This window comes from Ranitomeya variabilis, chromosome 1, assembly GCF_051348905.1.
Source record: "Ranitomeya variabilis isolate aRanVar5 chromosome 1, aRanVar5.hap1, whole genome shotgun sequence".
In the NCBI taxonomy this organism is placed as follows: Eukaryota; Metazoa; Chordata; class Amphibia; order Anura; family Dendrobatidae; genus Ranitomeya; species Ranitomeya variabilis.
The window spans coordinates 599,301,968-599,315,024 of NC_135232.1; positions in this window are offsets into that span (position 1 = coordinate 599,301,968).

A 13,057-nucleotide genomic window follows, 5' to 3' on the forward strand; every position below is an offset into this window, starting at 1 on the left:
AAAATCCTACAAACATATACATTATAACAAAAAAAAAAAAAAAAAAAAAAAAATAATACTTCCTTTTTCATATTGGATCTATTTCCAAATGCCAAATACAAATTTTCGAAATTTCATTCATATCAAAACTAAAAAAACTAATATGCAATTTTGTACCTGTCAATTTATTTGCTTTGTACATCATATACCTTCTATAACATCATTTAATCCATCTGGGTATAATGTACCCAGATGGAAGATCCAACATGATTCTTTCCAGTTTAACTTTTGTACTCTATTAGTACAATTCACAGGTATTTGCTCCAACGGGGTTACAGAAATATTGAATGTTTTATTATTAGTGTTGAGCAATACCTTCCGATATGCAAAGGTATCGGTATCGGATTGGATCGGCCGATATCCAAAAAATATCGGATATCGCAGATACCGATACCAATGCATATCAATGAGACACCAAATATCGGAATGGTTCCCAGGGTCTGAAGGGGAGGAAACTCTCCTTCAGGCCCTGGGATCCATATTCATGTATAAAATAAAGAATAAAAATAAAAAATATTGATATACTCACCCCTCTGACGGCCCCGGCTCTCACCGGTCCAAGCGTTTGCCTCCGTTCCTAAGAATGCATAGTGAAGGACCTTCGATGACGTCGCGGCTTGTGATTGGTCGTGTGACTGCTCATGTGACTGCTCACGCGACCAATCACAAGCCGCGACGTCATTCACTCCCTGCATTCTTAGGAACGGAGGCACCGTTAAGCACCAGGGTCCTCCGGAGGGGTGAGTATATCAATATTTTTTATTTTTATTATTTATTTTTTACATGAATATGGATCCCAGGGCCTGAAGGAGAGTCTCCTCTGCTCCAGATCCTAGGAAACATACGCACCGCACACTTCCGATTCCGATTTCCGATATCGCAAAAATATCGGAACTCGGTATCGGAATTCCGATACAGCAAATATCAGCCGATACCCGATATTTGCAGTATCAGAATGCTCAACACTATTTATTATGCTTCAAACATAAATGCCGGGATAAGCTCTGTTTTAAAAAGCCATTTTTAGTATTGTGTCTGTGGCCATTCATACGGGATCATAAGGACTGAATAGTTCGACCCACGTATTGCAGGCCACAGGCACAGGTAATAACATACCGTATATACTCGAGTATAAGCCGACATTTTCAGCCCAAATTTTTGGGCTGAAAGTGCCCCTCTCAGCTTATACTCGAGTCACGGTCGGCGGTGGGGTCGGCGGGTGAGGGGGAGAGAGCGTGTCGCATACTCACCTAGTCCCGGCGCTCCTGGCGCTCCCCCCTGCCCGTCCCACGGTCTTCGGTGCCGCAGCTCGTCCCCTGTTCAGCGGTCACATGGTACCACTCGTTAGAGAAATTAATATGGACTCCACTCCCATAGGGGTGGAGCCGCATATTCATTAATCTAATCAGCGGTAACGGTGACGCTGACAGAGGAAGAGGCTGCGGCACCCGGAGACCAGCTGTCCGGGAGAAGGAGCCAGGGACCCGGGAGCAGGTAAGTATGTCATAGTTACCTGTCAGCGTTCCACACACCGAGCGCCGCTCTGTCTTCGCGTCCTCTTGTTCTGACTGTTCAGGTCACAGGGCGCGATGACGTACTAGTGTGCGCGCCGCCCTCTGCCTGAACAGTCAGTGCAGAGAGACGCCGAGACGGGACGCTGAGGAGCTGCAAGCAAGAGAGGTGAGTATGTGTTTGTTTTTTTTCATTATACACACCAAAAAGGGATGCTAGACTGTACTAATAATGTAATGTCAACTTTATTAAAGAACAGGTAAAACCGAATACATAAAAAATGAGACACCACAGAGAACAGACACAACTGGAAGGGATGGCTGGAAAATAAGTGGCTAACATAGAACAACTACCTCCCAATACGATATCAAAGCAGATAGTAATAGCACTCAACCAGTTCCAAAATATAACTACCGATATGGTGACTGAAAAAGTGCAACAGTGCAATCAATCAGACAATAAATTAATAAATATTCACAAATGTGAGGTAGTACCAAGTGGTATACTATATATTATATATTATAAGAAGTATGTAAAAAGCATCAGTCAGCATATCGGAAAGTATATCATACATACATTAGTACATACCAGGAGGAACTTATTTACCTAATAGATGCCACCAGCCAGGGACCCGACCACACCAAACGCGCGTTTCGCTAGGAAAGCTTCGTCCAGGGGTGGTGGGTAGCTGGGAAAGAGGCTTATTTATGTCAGTCATTGGCCAATGACAGGAAGGCAGATTGCCTCCCCTTACAAAACACAAAAAAGTTTAATGATCATCACATAATAACCATCAAATATTATAAACTAGCGGTAAGTACAAATATCATATAGAAAAACATTATATAAACCCATATAAACACTTTTCTGTGACCACTGGCAGAATCACTTCCTGAATGTCTAGGTTAAACTTCCAGGTCACGAATAAGGATACCTACAAGAACAGAACATAACATGACCGGATGATCATAGTACAATAATACATTCATATAACTAGTAAATGTCCAAAATAAATGTAGGAACTTTACAATTTGTACATGCAACCAGAACTCCGTAACCATGGTATCATAGTCCGGTCACATGACCAACAGAGATTTGTTTTATTACCACCATTTTGCGAGTAGAGGCTGTAGTTATATTTGCTTTTAAATATTTTATATATATAGTATATGTTTTTCTTCCATATATATTTTTAATTGTCAGTCTTTTGTGTTATGGGTAGCTTGTTATTGTGTTTTCTATGTCTTATACTTTTTTATTTTTGTTTTTTCAGAGGCTTATTCCATGCCATTTTTTCCCCCATTCTCCTTTCTCTGCTACAGGATGACTGCTATGGATGGAATCAATACTGGCCGGATACTCCATGCCATATTTATCAATATTATTCACGTCGTGTATATCTATACACTTATGCACGTTATGTGTTCATTATACTTGGTAATTGTTTTATTTTGATAACAAAATATTATCTTTTTTCCTCACGTGCACGTTATATGTTTATTTTATTCGCTAATTGTTTTATTTTGATAACAATAATTTATTCATATATATTTTTTCTCACTTTTTCACAAATTATACATATTACTTTTTTATTCTTACCTTTTTCTTTCTTATTTTTATGGTTTTGCTTATTTAGCATGTTGTGTCATATATGGCTTAGATGTTCTTGAACCTGCAATCTTCCCGGGATTCCTTTCTGTTGTGTACCTGTTTTATCCCTTGCACCACGGCTATAGGTTGGACTGATATACCTACTCATTTTTGTACTGTGAAGACACTTTATTACCATGGATACGCTTTTGTGTGGTCGAGCCGTAACCAGAGAAGCTGTCATGTTGCCGGATATCTGTTGCACACGTGTCCGGACTATGACACCTTGTGTATGGCAGGTTATTATCGTTACTTTGCAGTATTAATCATTCCAGGACCGGAGATGACATCACTGGGCCGGATCTCTGTTGGTCATGTGACCGGACTATGATACCATGGTTACGGAGTTCTGGTTGCATGTACAAATTGTAAAGTTCCTGCATTTATTTTGGACATTTACTAGTTATATGAATGTATTATTGTACTATGTTCATCCGGTCATGTTATGTTCTGTTCTTGTAGGTATCCTTATTCGTGACCTGGAAGTTTAACCTAGACATTCAGGAAGTGATTCTGCCAGTGGTCACAGAAAAGTGTTTATATGGGTTTATATAATGTTTTTCTATATGATATTTGTACTTACCGCTAGTTTATAATATTTGATGGTTATTATGTGATGATCATTAAACTTTTTTTGTGTTTTGTAAGGGGAGGCAATCTGCCTTCCTGTCATTGGCCAATGACTGACATAAATAAGCCTCTTTCCCAGCTACCCACCACCCCTGGACGAAGCTTTCCTAGCGAAACGCGGGTTGGGTGTGGTCGGGTCCCTGGCTGGTGGCATCTATTAGGTAAATAAGTTCCTCCTGGTATGTACTAATGTATGTATGATATACTTTCCGATATGCTGACTGATGCTTTTTACATACTTCTTATAATATATAATATATAGTATACCACTTGGTACTACCTCACATTTGTGAATATTTATTAATTTATTGTCTGATTGATTGCACTGTTGCACTTTTTCAGTCACCATATCGGTAGTTCTATTTTGGAACTGGTTGAGTGTTATTACTATCTGCTTTGATATCGTATTGGGAGGTAGTTGTTCTATGTTAGCCACTTATTTTCCAGCCATCCCTTCCAGTTGTGTCTGTTCTCTGTGGTGTCTCATTTTGTATGTATTCGGTTTTACCTGTTCTTTAATAAAGTTGACATTACATTATTAGTACAGTCTAGCATCCCTTTTTGATGTGTATGATTAATATTGCTTAGACGTAATTAAATTCGCTATTTATAGGTGTTTGGTTTTTTTTTATTGCAGCAGCAGCATTGTATATTGCACAGCTTTATGTGGAGCATCTATGGGGCAACGGTGCAGAGCATTATATATATGGCACAGCTTTATGTGGAGCATCTATGGGGCCATAATCAAAGGTGCAGAGCATTATATATGGCACAGCTATCTATGGGGCCATAATCAAAGGTGCAGAGCATTGTATATGGCACAGCTATCTATGGGGCCATATTTAAAGGTGCAGAGCATTGTATATGGCACAGCTATCTATGGGGCCATAATCAAAGGTGCAGAGCATTGTATATGGCACAGCTATCTATGGGGCCATAATCAAAGGTGCAGAGCATTGTATATGGCACAGCTATCTATGGGGCCATAATCAAAGGTGCAGAGCATTGTATATGGCACAGCTTTCTATGGGGCCATAATCACAGGTGCAGGGCATTGTATATGGCACAGCTATCTATGGGGCCATAATCAAAGGTGCAGGGCATTATATATGGCACAGCTATCTATGGGGCCATAATCAAAGGTGCAGGGCATTGTATATGGCACAGCTATCTATGGGGCCATAATCAAAGGTGCAGAGCATTGTATATGGCACAGCTATCTATGGGGCCATAATCAAAGGTGCAGAGCATTGTATATGGCACAGCTTTCTATGGGGCCATAATCAAAGGTGCAGAGCATTATATATGGCGCAGCTTTCTATGGGGCCATAATCAAAGCTGCAGAGCATTTTATATGGCACAGCTTTCTATGGAGCATCTATGGGGCCATAATCAAAGGTGCAGAGCATTATATATGGCGCAGCTTTCTATGGGGCCATAATCAAAGCTGCAGAGCATTTTATATGGCACAGCTTTCTATGGAGCATCTATGGGGCCATAATCAAAGGTGCAGAGCATTATATATGGCGCAGCTTTCTATGGGGCCATAATCAAAGGTGCAGAGCATTTTATATGGCACAGCTTTCTATGGAGCATCTATGGGGCCATAATGAACTGTGCAGAGCATTATATATGGGGCAACTTTATGTGGAGCGTCTATGGGGCTATACTCAACGGTGCAGAGCATTATATATGGCACAGCTTTATGTGGATCATCTATAGGGCCATAATGAATGGTGCAGAGCATTATATGTGGCACAGCTTTATGTGGAGCATCTATGGGGCCATAATGAACGGTGCAGAGCATTATATGTGGCACAGCTTTATGTGGAGCATCTATGGGGCCATAATGAACGGTATGGAGCATCTATTTTTAATTTTGAAATTCACCGGTAGCTGCTGCATTTTCCACCCTAGGCTTATACTCGAGTCAATAAGTTTTCCCAGTTTTTTGTGGCAAAATTAGGGGGGTCGGCTTATACTCGAGTATATCACAAAATCACAATCACACGTTAGTTTTTGTGTGATCGCTATGGTTTCACCCGTACTATACGACGTGATGTGATGAGTCATATGGGTGATAATTTTGCAGGTACAACATTTTCGGGAACCACATTGATAAATACCCGGTTTGGAAGCATCCGTTTTGTTTATCCTAATTTTTTCTTTTCTCTTTATACATTCACGTTCCTCATCTTTGGTCATTCTGAGATTACTAGGGGCAATTATACCCTTCACTGTTTGGCCCCTACGAAAAGTAATATTGGGTTTGTCTGGTAAAAGTTTTTTCAAAAATGTATCTTTTTTCAATAAGTACCAATATTTATTTAAAATGTTTCTTATCACTGAATTACTACTATTAAAAGCAGTAATAAAATTATACTGACACCCATCTTTTTTCTATCCTTATTATTTTTGTTTTTATTAGTTATCTGCTCAGGTTTTTCTCCTCCTTCCTTAGTTATCCCCTCTTCCACTTCCTTATTTTTATTATTCTCTCTGGATAAGCACTCCTGCTGAGTTCTTTCTAGATTGGTTCTATATGCTGCCATAATTAATCGCTTTGGATATTTCTTATCCATAAACCTATCGATCAAAATTTTCGATTGTTCCACATAATCTTTCTTATTTGTATTATGTCTCCTGATTCGATGGAACTGGCTATAAGGAATGTTTTGCTTCCATTTTTGGAGGTGTGCGCTCCAATAATTGAGGAAACCATTGTTGTCAGTTTCCTTGAAGTAAGTTCTAGTGCTAATGTTTTTGTTTTTATGAGATATTTCTAGATCAAGAAAATTGAAGAATGGCTAAGAGGAAAACATTGGACTATTCTGAAGAGGCCTTCTATGAGCCCTGACCTATATCCTATTGAGCATCTTTGGAAAGAGCTGAAACATGCCGTCTGGAAAAGGCAGCCTTCAAGCACGAGACAACTGGAGAAGTTTGCTCTTGAGGAGTGGGCCAAAATACTTGTCGAGAGATGCAGAAATCTCATTGACAGTTACAGGAATCGTTTGATTGCAGTGATTGCGTAAAAAGGTTGTGCAATAAAATATTAAGTTAAGGGTACCATCATTTCTGGAATACTAGCAAAAAGGCAGAGATGTTTACCTACCAAGACCTCCAAACAAAATCAGGATGCAGCAAACCCATGTAGTTAAGATGGCGACAACACAAGCGCAGAAATACCAATGAGGCAACCACTTACAACATACCAATCCAATGGAGGGGGTAGCTGCTTTGTATATTGCTGCACATAAAAGACTTGTATGTGGCACTGTTCACACAATGGAAATGCACAGCATCCAGGTTAACGGCCTATTAGTGACGCCCTTCTATTAGATCAGGCGGGTTGCCCAGCGCTATCCAAATGCATCCCATGTGAACAGACACCACAGTTTACAAGACCAAATGGGCCCAACTGCACCGCGAAAGAAAAGTGGAAAAAACACATTAAAAATATGTGAGGTATTAGTTAATAACGGAAGCTGCGCTGCCTCACAGCCTGACCTGCGCTGAACTCTGGAGCGTGGGAAAATGCCAGTTCATTTTCGCACGCTCCAGAGGTCATCCCAGTTAAGCGCGGCTGCGGGCGGCAGCTTCAATGATTAGTGGTGCCATTACTGATGTTGTGTTACCTCACAGCTTGACCTGCACTAAACTCTGGAGCGTGGAAAAATGAACAGGCATTTTCCCACACTCCAGAGTTCAGTGCAGGTCAGGCTCTGAGGCAGCACAGCTTCAGTGATGGCACTGCTAGTCACTGAATCTGTACTGGCAACATCTCCTCATTCACCAGTGGTTTTCAGCCAGGGCGGTCGCATCTTGGCACCGTCCTGGTTGAAAACTGTATGTACCCCAGATATGGATTACGGCGTGGGACAGAACTATGGACAGGTATAGTATATTGTTGCTTTATTATTTTATGTTTATCACAGGGGAATGAGGGCGTTGCAGGAATTAGGAGTACAATAAAGATGGGAAACTGTGTTGTATTTGATTTCATTAAAATAGTTTATTCTGGCTGTGTCTTTATTTAACCCCTTAACAACTATTGGATTAGTAATGGATAGGTGTCTAATTGACACCTCTCCATTACTAAGTTGTGGGCTTGATGTCACCTTACAATACAAAGGTAACATCAACCCCACAACTATTACCCCACTTGCCACCACTACAGGGCTAGTGGGAAGAGCGAGGCTAAGTGCTGGAATTGGCACATCTTAGAGATATGCCTTTTCTGGGGCAGCTGAGTGCTGATGTTTTTAGCCAGGAGGAGGCCAATATTCTTGGCCCCTTCCTAGGCTATTAATATCAGCCCGCAGCTGTCTGCATAGCCTTTGCTGGTTATTAATTATAGGGGGACCCCATGTCATTTTGGGTGGGTTCCCCATTTTAATAGCCAGTAAAGGCTAAGTTTACAGTTGTGAGCTAATATTAATAGCCTGGGAAGCTCCATGGGTATTACCCCCTTCCCAGGCTGTAAACATCTGCCCACGCCATTTTTTCCCCAAAAATAATCTTTTATTAATTACATACATGTCCCCTAATTTACACACACACTCTACAAATTGTATTGGTCACTGACATCTGTATAGCTACCTAATCTGCATCTATTTACTGTATGTAAACCATTTTTTATATCCTGTTGGCTCCTGCAGTGATTTTACAGAAGCCGACAAATGAATTACCGGCTTTTCTTCTATCTTTCTGTGCATTATAAATACATTTATATGTATGTGTGTGTCACTGACATAAATATATATATATATATACAGTATATATATATATATATAGATCTGTTCTATGTGTATATATCTATTCTATCTTTTCTGTTCTAACCTGTCAGTGAGATTATACTGTTCACCGCAGATCATTTGCCGGCTTTTAATCTATCTATTTTATATATACTGTATATACAGTATATATATGTATATATATACTGCTCAAAAAAATAAAGGGAACACTTAATCAACTGAATATAGCCAAGTAAATCAAACATGTGTAACATCAAACTGTCCACTTAGGAAGAAACACTGTTCAACAATCAATTTCACATGCTGTTGTGTAAATAGAATAGACAACAGATGGAAATTATTGGCAATTGTAAAGAAACACTCAATAAAGAAGTGGTTCTGCAGGTGGGGACCACAGACCACATCTCAGTACCAATGCTTTCTGGCTGATGTTTTGGCCACTTTTGGATGTTGATTGTGCTTTCACGCTCATGGCAGCATGAGACGGACTCTACAACCCACACAAGTGGCTTAGGTAGTGCAGCTCATCCAGGATGGCACATCAATGTGAGCTGTGGCAAGAAGGTTTGCTGTGTCTGTCAGCATAGTGTCCAGAGGCTGGAGGCGCTACCAGGAGACAGGCCAGTACACCAGGAGATGTGGAGTGGGCCATAGAAGGGCAACAACTCAGCAGCAGGACCGCTACCTCAGCCTTTGTGCAAGGAGGAACAGGAGGAGCACTGCCAGAGCCCTACAAAATGACCTCCAGCAGGCCACAAATGTGCATGTGTCTGCACAAATGGTTACAAACCAACTCAATGAGGATAGTCTGAGTGACTGACGTCCACAGATGGGGGTTGTGCTCACAGCCCAACACCATGCAGGATGCTTGGCATTTGCCACAGAACACCAGGATTGGCAAATTCGCCACAGGCACCCTGTGCTCTTCACAGATGAAGGCAAGTTCACACTGAGCCAGATGTGACTGATGTGACAGAGTCTGGAGACACCATGGAGAGCAATCTGCTGCCTGCAACATCCTTCATCATGACTGGTTTGGCAGTGGGTCAGTAATGGTGTGGGGTGGCTTTTTTTTGAGGGCCACACAGCCCTCCATGTGCTCGCCAGAGGAAGACTGCCTGCCATTAGGTACCGAGATGAGATTCTCAGACCCCTTGTGAGACCATATGCCGGTGCGGTTGGCCCTGGGTTCCTCCTAATGCAGGTGTCTCGCACCATCCATCAACGTCACGTTGCACCACAGACTGTCCAAGAGTTGGTGGCTGCTTTAGTCCAGGTCTGGGAGAAGATCCCTCAGGAGACCATCCGCCACCTCATCAGGAGCATGCCCAGGCACTGTAGGGAGGTCATACAGGCACATGGAGGTAACACACACCACTGAGCATCATTTCCTTGTCTTGAGGCACTTCCACTGAAGTTGGATCAGCCTGTAACTTCATTTTCCACTTTGATTTTGAGCATCATTCCAACTCCAGACCTCAGTGGGATATTAGTTGTGATTTATGTGATAATTTTTAGGTTTTATTGTTCTCAACACATTCCACTATGTAATGAATAAAGATTTATAACTGGAATATTTCATTCAGTGATATCTAGGATGTGGGATTTTAGTGCTCCCTTTATTTTTTTATTTTTTTGAGCAGTATATATATATATATATATATATATATATATATATATATGTGTGTGTGTTTTAAAGAATATTTTGTTTGAAAACGATGTGTAAGTGACATGTAAGTGAGAATTGCAGTATGTAAAAGTTCATGATAAAATCACATTTCAATCAGATAGCAATCGCACTGCATTCTGATGTAAATCGAATGCTAGGTGTGAAAAATTGGATTGTACTCGCATAGAAAGTGCATGACACTCACATGATACTTGCATTGCACTCGTCCAACTCTCCTGCATCACAATCGGACCGATTTTAAAATCGCTAGTGTGTCTCCAGCCTTAAGGTACCTTCACACTAAACGATATCGCTAGCGATCCGTGACGTTGCAGCGTCCTGGCTAGCGATATCGTTTAGTTTGACACGCAGCAGCGATCAGGATCCTGCTGTGATATCGCTGGTCGTTGAACAAAGTTCAGAACTTTATTTGGTCGTCAGACCGGCGTGTATCGTCATGTTTGACACCAAAAGCAACGATACCAGCGATGTTTTACACTGGTAACCAGGGTAAACATCGGGTTACTAAGCGCAGGGCCGCGCTTAGTAACCCGATGTTTACCCTGGTTACCAGTGTAAAATGTAAAAAAACAAACAGTACATACTCACCTTCGCGTCCCCCGGCGTCCGCTTCCCACACTGACTGAGCTCCGGCCGGCCGTAAAGTGAAAGCACAGCACAGCGGTGACGTCACCGCTCTGCTGTAAGGGCCGGCGCTCACACAGTGCAGGAAGCGGACGGCGGGTGACGCGAATGTAAGTATGTACTGTTTGTTTTTTTTACATTTTACGCTGGTAACCAGGGTAAACATCGGGTTACTAAGCGCGGCCCTGCGCTTAGTAACCCGGTGTTTACCCTGGTTACCCGGGGACCTCGGCATCGTTGGTCGCTGGAGAGCGGTCTGTGTGACAGCTCTCCAGCGATCAAACAGCGACGCTGCAGTGATTGGCATCGTTGTCGCTATCGCTGCAGCGTCGCTTAATGTGAAGGTACCTTTAGGCCTCATGCACACATTCAGTATTTGGTGAGTTTTTTATCCCAGTATTTGTAAGCCAAAACCGGGTGATAAATGCAGAAGGGGTGCAAATGTTTCTATTATGCTTTTCCTCTTACCGTTCCACTCCTGGTTTTGGCTTACAAATACTGGGATAAAAAAACTCACCAAATACTGAATGTGTGCATGGGGCTTTAAACTAAAACTACGTGCAAGTGAGAAATGCATTTTAACCGGATACATTGATGCAGACTGGGCTGGAGATCCAATTGACAGGAAACCTACCAGTGGCTATCTTTTCTTGTTCTCAGGCGTACCATTTAGTTGGAATAGTAAGAAACAATCTATAGTAACAGTCGTCGACAGAAGCAGAATATGTCACCGCAGCACATGCCAGTCAAGAAGTTCTATGGTTAAGACAACTGCTAACAGACTTAGGATAACAACATTTGGGACCAACAAAGATGTATGAGGACAATCAAGGATGTCTAGTTCTTGCTCAGATGGAAAGAGTTAATCCATGAACTAAACGCATTGATGTAAAGTTTCACTTCTTGGGAGATCACCAGGAACAAGGAATCCTAAATTTAGAGTCCTGCCCAACTGAAGATATGACAGCAGATATTTTCACAAAGGCATTGAATGCTGAAAGACATCAGAGACTGATGAAGAAATTATGTTTAACTGAATAATTCCTTACTGTTGAGAAAGCGTGTTGGCAGATATGCAACAGATACAGACTTATTTGTGTGCAGGAGAAGTTTACACTTTTCTGACAGTAGATGACGATGTTGTTCCTGTTACATGCTTGGTTGAATCTAATGCATATACTTGTTGTACCTTGGTTTCACTTTCTCTCTGGTAAAAGGTCCTTTAGACTTCATGTTTTGCTGTATAAATTAGCTGATGCATGTACCTCATGTTCTGTGTAGATAAAAGTTGAATTACCCATTATAATCTACTCTCACAAGTTTCTTCTGCGACCAAACTATGCAACATATGCAATTTTGATATTTCGGTAATAATAAGCAATTTACTACTGTTGCCATTAAGTGATTTATACATCATAAATTCGGATACCGCTATGGATATTGCTATGTATACGTAAAAATTCTTCCTGGGGATTTTAATTTGTATGTGGGAACACATGGTTTTTTTCACCCTGGCAAAAATTATATGTAAAAATGAATCCATCAGGAACAAACTGTTTATCCTCTATCTGGGGACACACTCTATGCTGTACTATTTTCGATACAGTTGGGTTACCTGTAGTTTTATTGTTATTTTAGCTGATTCTTCACCTGTATGTATTATCTATGTTATAATATCTAATAAAGTAATATTTTTCACAATGACAGGATATTCTCTTTTTTTCTTTGTTTCTTATGATCATCCTACCGGGTTATACTTATAGCGGATAATCTTCCGCAAAATACCCTCAACACGAGGTTGATCTATGTTTTGGTTTTCTAGACATGACTAACTTGTTTTGAAACTTTTGTAAATGATATAGACCTGATGAAAACAGATAAAAATAATTGGTAACCAGCGGTGGCTGTCAGGAGACTTTGCATGGTATTAACACTCAGACTATTAACACTCAGATCACCAAATCTTTGGCAAAAGTCAAAGAGGTGGAACAAATGGTGCAAATACTATGCCCCTATTTAGATAAAATCATAATTTTCTTAATTTTCAGTGATAATTCTGTAATAATTCAAAATAATATTTTATTATCATGCATCTAAACCATGGTACATGATATACATCCACACTGGCTCCCTAGTACTGATGAGCGAATTTGTT